The sequence below is a fragment of the Mobula hypostoma genome, chromosome 20, assembly GCF_963921235.1.
Source record: "Mobula hypostoma chromosome 20, sMobHyp1.1, whole genome shotgun sequence".
In the NCBI taxonomy this organism is placed as follows: Eukaryota; Metazoa; Chordata; class Chondrichthyes; order Myliobatiformes; family Myliobatidae; genus Mobula; species Mobula hypostoma.
This window is the reverse complement of record NC_086116.1, coordinates 13,391,027-13,400,971: the sequence shown is the minus strand read 5'-3', so window position 1 is coordinate 13,400,971 and position 9,945 is coordinate 13,391,027. Positions and strand designations below refer to the sequence as shown.

General features: G+C 39.2%; 1 protein-coding gene across 5 annotated transcripts in view; it reads left to right on the top strand.

The window, feature by feature from the left end:
* The first annotated feature begins 913 nt into the window (after positions 1 to 913).
* The window catches only part of LOC134359336 (phosphatidylinositol 3-kinase C2 domain-containing subunit gamma-like), a 285,734-nt gene continuing 276,702 nt past the window's right edge, over positions 914 to 9,945 (top strand). For 4 of the 5 annotated variants that reach the window (XR_010021088.1, XM_063072427.1, XM_063072434.1 and 1 more), the window contains exon 1: positions 7,938 to 8,373. The gene's annotated coding sequence lies outside the window, so the exon portion shown is untranslated. Of the gene's footprint in view, positions 964 to 7,937; positions 8,374 to 9,945 lie in introns of those variants that run through there. The other variant, XM_063072428.1, reaches the window with a different exon arrangement.

Below are 9,945 nucleotides of genomic sequence, written 5' to 3'. Positions count from 1 at the left end.
CGGGGTTAGTTCAGAGCAAAGCGGTGACCTCAACTCCAAGCAGCATGGTATGACCTCTGCTGGAAAGCACAAGACTTTGGATAACTAAGAGAAAACAAAAATTACTTCCACAGGGTGCAACCAAAGTGAAGGAAAACCTGGGGTGAGCAACAGAGAGAAAGGCATAGAGACAAACTACAGGCAAAGAATAAAAGAGGTAACTCCCTAGGGAACAGCAGATGAATGGAAAGCAGGTGTTCAGGATCCACTAGATGGTGTACATTATTATAAGGGGTAAGGAAACTACTGGAGGAAGGCAAGTTCTGCAACTTTCCTTTCAAAGGAAGAATATACCAAGAGAAGCAAATGACTCCAGAAGACGTTGTGACCTTGCTCTGTTGTACGTACAGTGGGTGTAATTATGAAAGTAATTCAAATCCCATATAAGAGGAAAGAAATTCTGTTAACAAATTCTAAAGAAACCTTAGGTAATAGCTGCAGCTCAATTGGGTTTGAATATCTGTTTTGCTTTCACATTGCCAAAAAGAAACCAAACCAATTGTAATGGCATGAGCTCTATATTTTGACTAGCAACATGCCAAGATCCAAAGGCAATACTTTCTGTTTGAATTCAATTGAATTTTTTTTTGTAAATTACCTGTCCCAATATTCTTCCTCTGATCAATACTATTACAAACATCTTAGTAATGCCAAGAATGATGTTTTATGCATGTCACACCTTTTATTGTAAACTACCAGTTTAGTGTTTCGACCTGTTTTGTCCCTTTCCCAGCCAGACTTAATTTACTGGAATTGAACTTCTTCCGTCTTGCTCTGGCTGACTACCTGGTTAACTACATTTTTAAAAACACCCTGAGTTTCAATCTGTGCCAGAAAGTATGTGCTCCACTTTCACTTTGAGTTTCAGACAGCTGGAAGTTAAGAGAAAATACACAAGTTTCAAACTGCTCTCAGCTTTGAAAGGTAAATGTATTCAAATCAAATTCACATTAATAGAACCTTCTTATACTGAAGTAGTAGTGTTGATGTACCTGAGTTGTGGTTTAATCATTAATCGGATGCACGCTAATGGCTTTAAAGGGTTGTTTTATTAGAGATATGAGATATCCAATCCTTTGATCAGTATTAAGAGGACTTTAACAGTGAATTTCACATGTAACACTTGGAGGTGCAGTTTTTAGTAGGTTTGAAATTGATATTATAATGGATATTTCATGGTCATTGGCTGTATTTTTACTTGGTTCAAGGTATCGAACTATACAATCATAAATATTTTAACTACTTATAAATTCCTGGGGTATTTATCACATAGTGGTGGTGAAATTTAAAATCCATGCATTAGGAAAGTTAAATACCAGGAAAAGAGGAGTTAGATAGGGAGAGGGAAAATGGTAGTGTTGTTGAATAAAAGAATAGATCGACAAGGATGTTGCCAGGACTTGAGGAGAGAGTTTGAGCTGATTATGACTTTTTTGTTGGACCATTGGAGAATGAGGGGTGATTTTCACTCTGTCTGTGCTCCTTATAAAATCATGAGGAACACAGACAGAGTCAATGTGCACAGCCTTTTTCCCAGGTTTGGGAACTAGACATAGATTTAGGATGAAAGGAGAGAGAATTAATAGGAAATTGAGGAGCAACTTTTTCACCCAGAAGCTATTCCAGATAAGGAATAAGTTGCCAGAGAAAGAGGTTGAGGCAGGTATATTAATAATATTTAAAAGTTACTTGGACAGGTACAGGGATAGGGAAAGCTTAGAGGGATATGGATCAAATTCCGGCAAATGGGATGAGCTTTGACAGGAGTCTTGTATAGTATTTACCAGTTAGGCCAAAGGGTCTGTTTCCTTGCTGTGTTATTTTAAGACTCTGTAATACCAAAATATAAAACAATATATCCAGTAAGAAGGGATGTGGAAGCACAGATTCAGACAGAAAGTCCTCTTATTTCATCTGAAGAACTTCTGTTTTATACTGCTTGCCTCTGGAGGATTCTTTTCACAAGTTTAATTTGATTTCTGCTTGCTGGAAACAACTTGCAATTGAGCAGAAATAATCTTGATTCCATTCACCACTCCAAAGGCAGGTGTATTTGCTTTGTGCAGATATCCACACAACAGCTAAATGCAAAGTAACCCAGGTGAGAGAAACAATTAATAAGGAACGGGGAACCTGGTGTATCCAGATTTATCATGATATCTTCTTTATTATTGCCATGTCTTTGAAAGCCTGCTGCTTAATGGTTGTCTCGACTGTGCAGAAAGGGGATGCAGTCCTTTTTATCAGGACAGTTAGCTACACCTTGTATTGAAGGTGATGAATGACTTGGGGTTGATGCAAAATGTTTTACCTTATCATTCAATAAGTGTGGAAGCTGAATTTTGTCCTTAGGAAGAGTATTTGTTTTCTTCATGCCTGCAAAGTGCTCAGTTACAAACACAGCCCTTATACAGGGATGCCAGATAAACAAGAACGACAAAAGACAAGCCCTCCAAAACACTACGATCCCTGCCTTGCAGATGGAGAAACGTTAACTTTTTATATGTTCAATCATATCTGCATTACAAGATGAATTATATTCTTTATATTCACATGCATTTCACTTGAGGTTCAACTATTTTCTTCATTGTAATGAAGCTTCCTTTTATCTGATAGGTCTGTCACTAGTTTGGAACAAGCAAGCTTTGATTAATTCAGCTATTATTCTGTCATTCTGTTTTGATTCATTTCAATAAGTATCTTTTCATTTCTTTTTTGTCAGCTTAGCCTTCAAGTGAAAGGAGTGGTGATAGCTCTGTCTGGTGAATTTTCTCTCACAGATGTTGAATAGGGAAACAATAATGACAAATATCCCTGGAAGCCCAATTTTGTGCATGTCTATCATGGATTGCAGTTCCAAACTTCAGAATTCATGGAATTATTTTTGAGCGTGCTTTGAAAGTCTGTAAGTTAGAGTGTCTGTTAACTCTGCTGTTCTAGACAGCAATGGTAGCCTAGCAGGTAGTGAATCTTCTTACAGCACCAGCTGTACGATCAGGGTTCAATTCTCACTGCTAGCTGTAAGGGCTTTGTGCATTCTCTGCATGACCATATGGCTTCTTCTCTCATTCCAAAGATATATATTCAGGGTCAGTGAATTGTGGACATGAGATGTTGCTGCTGGAAGCATGGTGACACTTGTGGGCTGCCCAGCACAATCCTCACTGATTTTATTTGACACACATGATGCATTTCACCGTATGTTTCCATGTACCTGTGACAAATAAAGCTAAGCTTTATCACCCAACTCAAAATGAACTTAATTCACCCATTATAGCTCAGTTGTGTGGTATGGTTATGTTATGTTTTGTAACTTCAAAACATTAGACTAATTCTAAGGAAGACACAGTAGTCTGGGAACGGGGGTCTAATATCGTGTTTGCTTTAAGTGACATGCGGTATCATATGGTAGCATGATGACATATGCAATTCATGTATTTATACATATTACCCGTAATGAATTTATTAAACAAACAAGAAGGCTTAATCTCTCCCTCCCTCTCTCTCTCTCTCTCTTTAAATATATATATATATATATATATATATATATATATATATTTGTGTTGACATGTGGCCAAGTGGTTAAGGCATTTATCTAGTGATCTGAAGATCACTAGTTTAAGCCTTGGCTGAGGCAGCGTGTTGTGTCCTTGAGCAAGGCACTTAACCACACATTGCTCTGCGACAATACCAGTGCCAAGCTGTATGGGTCCTAATGCCCTTCCCTTGGACAACATCAGTGGCGTGGAAAGGGGAGACTTGCAGCATGGGCAACTGCTGGTCTTCCATACAACCTTGTCCAGGCCTGTGCTCTGGAAACCTTCCAAGGCGCAAATTCATGGTCTCACGAGACTAACGGATGCCTATATATATACACATTTACTTAAGTTTTATTGAAATATTAAATACACACACTCCCCACTGCTTAGCTATGAACTCTAACTGAATGTAGAATGCATCTCAATGCATAGTATATTGTGTAGTACAACTAATATACAGACATCTACAAATTTGTAAATCTTAAATTGTCTCATTCAGGCTTAAATATTTAATTGCTGTGGAGGATTTCTTACTCTTGTGGGATAATGTATTTCCTAACAAGAGGGATCACTCTGCTTGGCATGTGAGACTTGGTGCTGTGAAACAATCTCAAGTTCTGTGGCCTCCTCCGTGGCAGTTGTAGGAGTCAACTCTGACACAGCAGGAAGTGGTACTAACAGCAGTAGCCAGCTTTTTTTGTCTTCCTTTTTCTTCCTCCAGTGTGTGCTCCTTGATCTTGCAAAGGTGCATTTAGTTCACTGGAGTATTCTCATATTAATCCTTCTATTGCTCCCTTTATGATCTGATCTCTCCTTTTGGTTTCCTTGTCCACGTCATCAATGTCATCCAAAAAATCCCCCATTTTTGTATCTCCATTGACTCTTTTCTTCTTATCCTTCCATTCATTCAGCTGGGCTTTGGTCTTTGCATCTACTTTTACAAGCAGCTTTTTGCCTCCCACTTGAAGTTTGTGCAGTAACCTTAATTCATGCAGAGTAGATTCTGATTCTTTATACTCTCAAAAGCAGAATCCTTGCAACTTTATTAAAGCTCCTTGAACTCTCTTCCAGCTAAACCAAGCCATATTTTGCAAGTAATTGCCTGATTAACATATCAGAAGCTTTCTCAGACAGGTTGCCTACAAAAACAGTTGTAGTTGGACCACTAATTTCATCACTTTCACGATTCCTCTGACCAGCATGGTCCTTCCTTGATCCAATATGCTTTCCAACCAGAGACACAGAAGTTGGCCCCAACACTTGTTCGCCCTTTGGTAGTGAATGGTTCATGCTCTTTGGCATGGAGACAATTGTGGCATTATCCCTTTCTTAATTCACTTTCATTTGGCTTCATTGCAGGAGATCTAGTATGCATGGATCTCCAATGAAGTTATGGTTGTCTCAGACAATCACCCCCTCACAAAGTTGGCCCTCCTGTTTATACCATATGCAAGCTTAATGTGACTTGTTGGTTGATATATTTCACTGTTAAGAATGTCATAACCACGGGAGTCATCTTTTTTCTAGTATAATTTTTTATTTGGATATCTGCAAGCTTCAGTTTAGAAGGTTTAAAATGTTGTTAAAACTCATTTTGTGGATTGATTGAAACAACCAAACCAGTGTCCAATTCCATTTTAATTAATTTACCGTTCAATTCTGGTGGAAACCATATTGCTTGACTGTTGTTAGTTTTCACATTGTAAATTCCAAGGCGATCCATCCTGCATCACTCTCATCATTATCAGATTCTTTTTAATCAATTATATGCAGATTATTGCTTTTTTTGGAACTGCAACTTGACTTCTCAGCTTTTTCTCTTCCCTGTGTAGTCCCATTTATTTTTGTCAGCTAGACATGCTCTTTGCATGTGTCCTACTTTGTTGTATTTTCTGCAAATTTCAGCTTTAAACTTGCGTTTGTTTGGTGTATGTGATCCCCAGCCACAATGATAACACAATTTGTTTGTCCAGGCTGGTTTCTGTTTAGATATGGTAATTTTATTCATGCTCACTTTAATTTCTGACTATAATTCAATCATGTTCTGTCTGCAGTTTCCATTGAAATAGTGACTTCAACAGCTCTTTTAAATATGAGATGTGCTTCCATTACGAGCCATTTTTGAGTGCTTTCTTTTAATATTCCACCAACTGCACGATCTCTCAGTGCATAATTAAGCCCTTTACTGATCTGACAATGCTCAGGCAATCTCTTCAATTCAGCCACATATGTTGAAATGGACTTCCCTTTTTTTGATTTTGCTTATATGAAAACTAAACTATTCTGTAATCAACGATGGTTTAGGTTCTAAATGTTTCTGCATTACTTTGACAATATCAGCAAAGCACAATTATCCTGGGTTGGTTAGAGTAGTTAAACTTTGAAGCAAACTTTATACCTTTAAACTCAATGAACTCAGAAAAAATTGGCACTTATTTCTCATTGGCTATTTCATCTGCTTTAAAATATTTTTGAACCAGCTCAATATACATATTCCAGTTATCTTTTGTGTAATCAAATGTGCCAATCTTTCTGATATAGCCAGCCATTTCTGCTTTTTTAATGATTATTATCACTTGGCACTCACTCTTTATGAACCCGTGAATTCTTCCATTTTCTGACTGTTTTTAAACTTTGGTCAGGTCTTTCCTTCCAAAGAACGTGTGTTGTGCTGCATTTTTGAAACACAAGCATCTCCGCATGTGTCTGGCTGCGTTTATCACTCGCCATGTTTTTTTTAGTGTGAACGTCTTCAAGAGGTCAATCACCATCCTGGGTTCATTTTTAAAAGATCTCATCACCAATGTTATGTTTTGTTACTTCCAATGATACCCACAAGCTGGATCTAGCGTATGGAAGAAGTCTTTTCATGCTTGTAATGTGGAAGTACTTGAACAACGCCAGAATTATAATAGAAGCCAACGTAAATTGGTTGGGATGCAGAACTCTCAACACACTCTCTCTGCAATGAAAAATAACCCTGGTGTTATCGGTTAATGAATCAGTCACAGTGGGTTGTTGCCTCAGGGGAATAATGAGAATGAAATTTATGAAGAGTGATTTTCATGTTGTGACAAGAATACACATAGATTACAATGTAGCTGTCCTGTGCTGGCACCAGTGGAATCAGCAGTTGGTCTGCCATCTGTCTTCAGGAGAGAGAGAGATAAGGAAAACAATGGAGCAGCATTTGGAGATGTGTAATGAAGGGAAGGAGAGCTGTCAAGAGCGGCTCTCCCTTTGAACCCGGAACTGTTTGAAGTGATGGACAGGCGATACCCCAGCAGAGGGATAAAAAGGGACAGGTTCGCTAAGGCAGGACACACACGACACCAGAGGTAACAAGACCCTGGAAGCGGTGCATCTCTCACAAGTCGGTGGGAAGTACCGGGCCATAAACGCACAGGGTGGAAAGGCACGATTGGCGGGAACCTGGTGTGTGTCCCCCTTGCCTGGGTGCCAGGTTCAGCGCAGGGAAACGATCGTATCTGGAAACGGAGGGGTCACAGTCGGTGACCTCAGATGACATCACAAAGGACTCGCCCGAAAGCTGACTGCGAGGGTCTGTCTGGAAGCCTTGAATATTCATTCGTTTTTGCTCCCTCTCTCCTTCCTCCCACTGTCCATCGCCACGGCAGCGATTACTGCGAACTGAACTGAACTAAATTGAACTGAACTTTGCGTCATTTTGAAACTGGTCATTTACTTCTACACAACGATAGAGCTTGATTGATCCTGTTATCTTAATTCTGTGTACATGTGTGTTTATCATTGCTGAACTGTTGCATTTATTATCCTTTTGATTAGAGTACTGTGTTGCTTGTTTCTTCAATAAAACTTTTTTAGTTCTAGTAATCCAGACTCCAACTGAGTGATCCATTTCTGCTGGTTTGGCAACCCAGTTACGGGGTACGTAAAAATGTGAAGCTCATTACATTTCCTGGGGTTTCCATACCCATTAGTTTTGAATTCTGTGTCATGCTTTCCCTGTCCACAAACAGTGTACTGCATAAATCATTGTTCCCTTCATGGTCCGCCATCAAGCAAGCTAGAGTGAGACCAGAAACTCCACCCTATTCTTCGTCCTGGCCAAAGAAAAGTGTCGATATTTCAAGGGGCACTGTTTAAGTTAACCAGACTAAAGTTATGAAATTGTCAACAATACCTTGATTGCCTTTCATTTTAAAGTACATTCAGACAGCAGTACGATTGCACAATGCTAAACTGTTGAACTATGGCAGCAGTAAGTATGCGTCACAGCCTGCTTGAGATATAAACAAGTGCAGTAATATTGAAATCGAAAACCTTCCTTGCTGCTTTGCAGCTTACTGGAAATACTCTGTCACATGATCACTTTGACCTTGGAAATGTAAACACCCAAGCAGATGGTGGCTTAAGCCATGAGCTACTCAGGATAAATAATGAACGAGAAGCTGGCATTATGGATTCAACCGATTCAGAAAAGTTTCTTCCACTGTACTTCTGCTCAACTTAACTCTGGAACTGAGTGAATTTCTGACTTACGGCGCAGAAAATCAACTACCATGGGATCTTTGGTTTCTACCTCACAGAACAACTGAGATGAAATCAAATATCTTCAGGTTTCTTTGAAGAATACGTAAACCTAAAAAGTAAAATTGAATGAAATGTGAGAGATTGATGGATTAATTGATCCGCTAAGCATTTTTGAGAGAGGATCTGAACCAGAGGTAATGACAGCAAGAGACTATTGCATCGAGGCCTGGGAGAACAATACTTTATTTCTGGCTGGTTCAGACAAACCAGTTTGCTTTCAGTAAGTATGACTTTAATCTCTTGGGTCCCTAATCAGGAAAGATGTAAGGAAATATCAGTAAGTGCAGAAATGGTTCAATTTTATCAGTGGTCCCGTTTGAAGTGTGAAATATCATACAGAGTGGCTGCTGAGGCAGAGGCTATAAAAACCTTCAGAAACAGTTTGTCTAATTATTTGAGAAAGCAGGATCATAAAAGGGACTATAGTCAATGTCCCACTTGAATAATGTCACAGGGTGATTTCCTGTACTGTCAGTTGGTTGATATGTTGAAAATCAACATTTTTTTCAGCCAAATCTAATGGGGAATTCTTCTCTTTCTAAAAATAAATCACAAGTATCAGAAAAATAAAATCAGTCAATCAAAGCAAAGTTTTATGGAAATGAAAAATGAAAAATCAGCATGTTTCCTGGTGGGGTTGGACACAATGGGGAGAGGGAAAGTAACAAGAGGTGGCCAGTCGTAATGACAACATTTAATAGGTTATCTAAAAAGCAGAAAGCTAACTGAATATTCTGTTAAGAATCTACAACGCCACCTAATAACTTACTATCTCCTCTCTGTGAATATTCCTCATTTATGGTTCATATATACACTATAAGTGGTTCAGCACAGACTAGATGGGCCAAAGGGCCTCTTTCTGTGCTGTACTTTTCTATGACTCTATCTCTTTTCACCATTTTCCCTTGCTGTTTATTGTCTAGTGACATTAAGATGATATCCTATCTTACTTATTTGCTCCATGTTTTTTCATTACAAAACTTAAAATAGGACTGGTTGCAAAATTTTTGAGATAAGATTTTCAAGGTCTTCATTGTCTCAGGAAATGTAGCTACTGGGGAGGACTCCAGGTAAAGCTGAAATGCAGGCCCCTAATGCTGGCCTTGCTTCCTATCATCTTCCTGTTCAATACATAATCTTTGCAAAATAACATTGAAGACTGCAATTCCAGAGGATCATTGGGGACGACTGTGTACTCTGCTTCACACCTAACTAGGGAGAGAGTGAGCTCACTCAAGAGTAAAGGAGAGGACAGTTGCTTGGAGTCAGGGATGTGAGTGAGATCTTTACTGAGTACTTTATATCTGTATTTATCAAGGAGAAGCACGTGCAGGAGAGGGAGCTCAAATTCGAGTGCACTGATATGTTAGGGCACTTTGAGGTTAAGGAGGAGGCAGTGTTTGGTCTATTAAAGAGCATTAAAGTGGATAAGTCCCCAAGGTCCTATAATCTTGGAAACTATTTTCTCGTGAGTTTCATGCCAGTGGATGACAGTGGAGACATGAGGATGATGTCCATCGACTATAGCTCAGCATTTAACACCATCATTCCCTCAATCCTGATTGATACGTTACGGAACCTGGGCCTCTGTTCCTCCCTCTGCAATTGGATCCTTGCCTTCCTAACCAGAAGATCATAGTCTGTGCGGATTGATGATATCTCCTCCTCGCTGATGATCAACACTGGTGCACCTCAGGTATGTGTGCTTAGCCCACTGCTCCACTCTCTATATCCCCTTGACTGTGTGGCTAGGCATAGCTCAAATGCCATCTACAAATTTGCTGATGATACA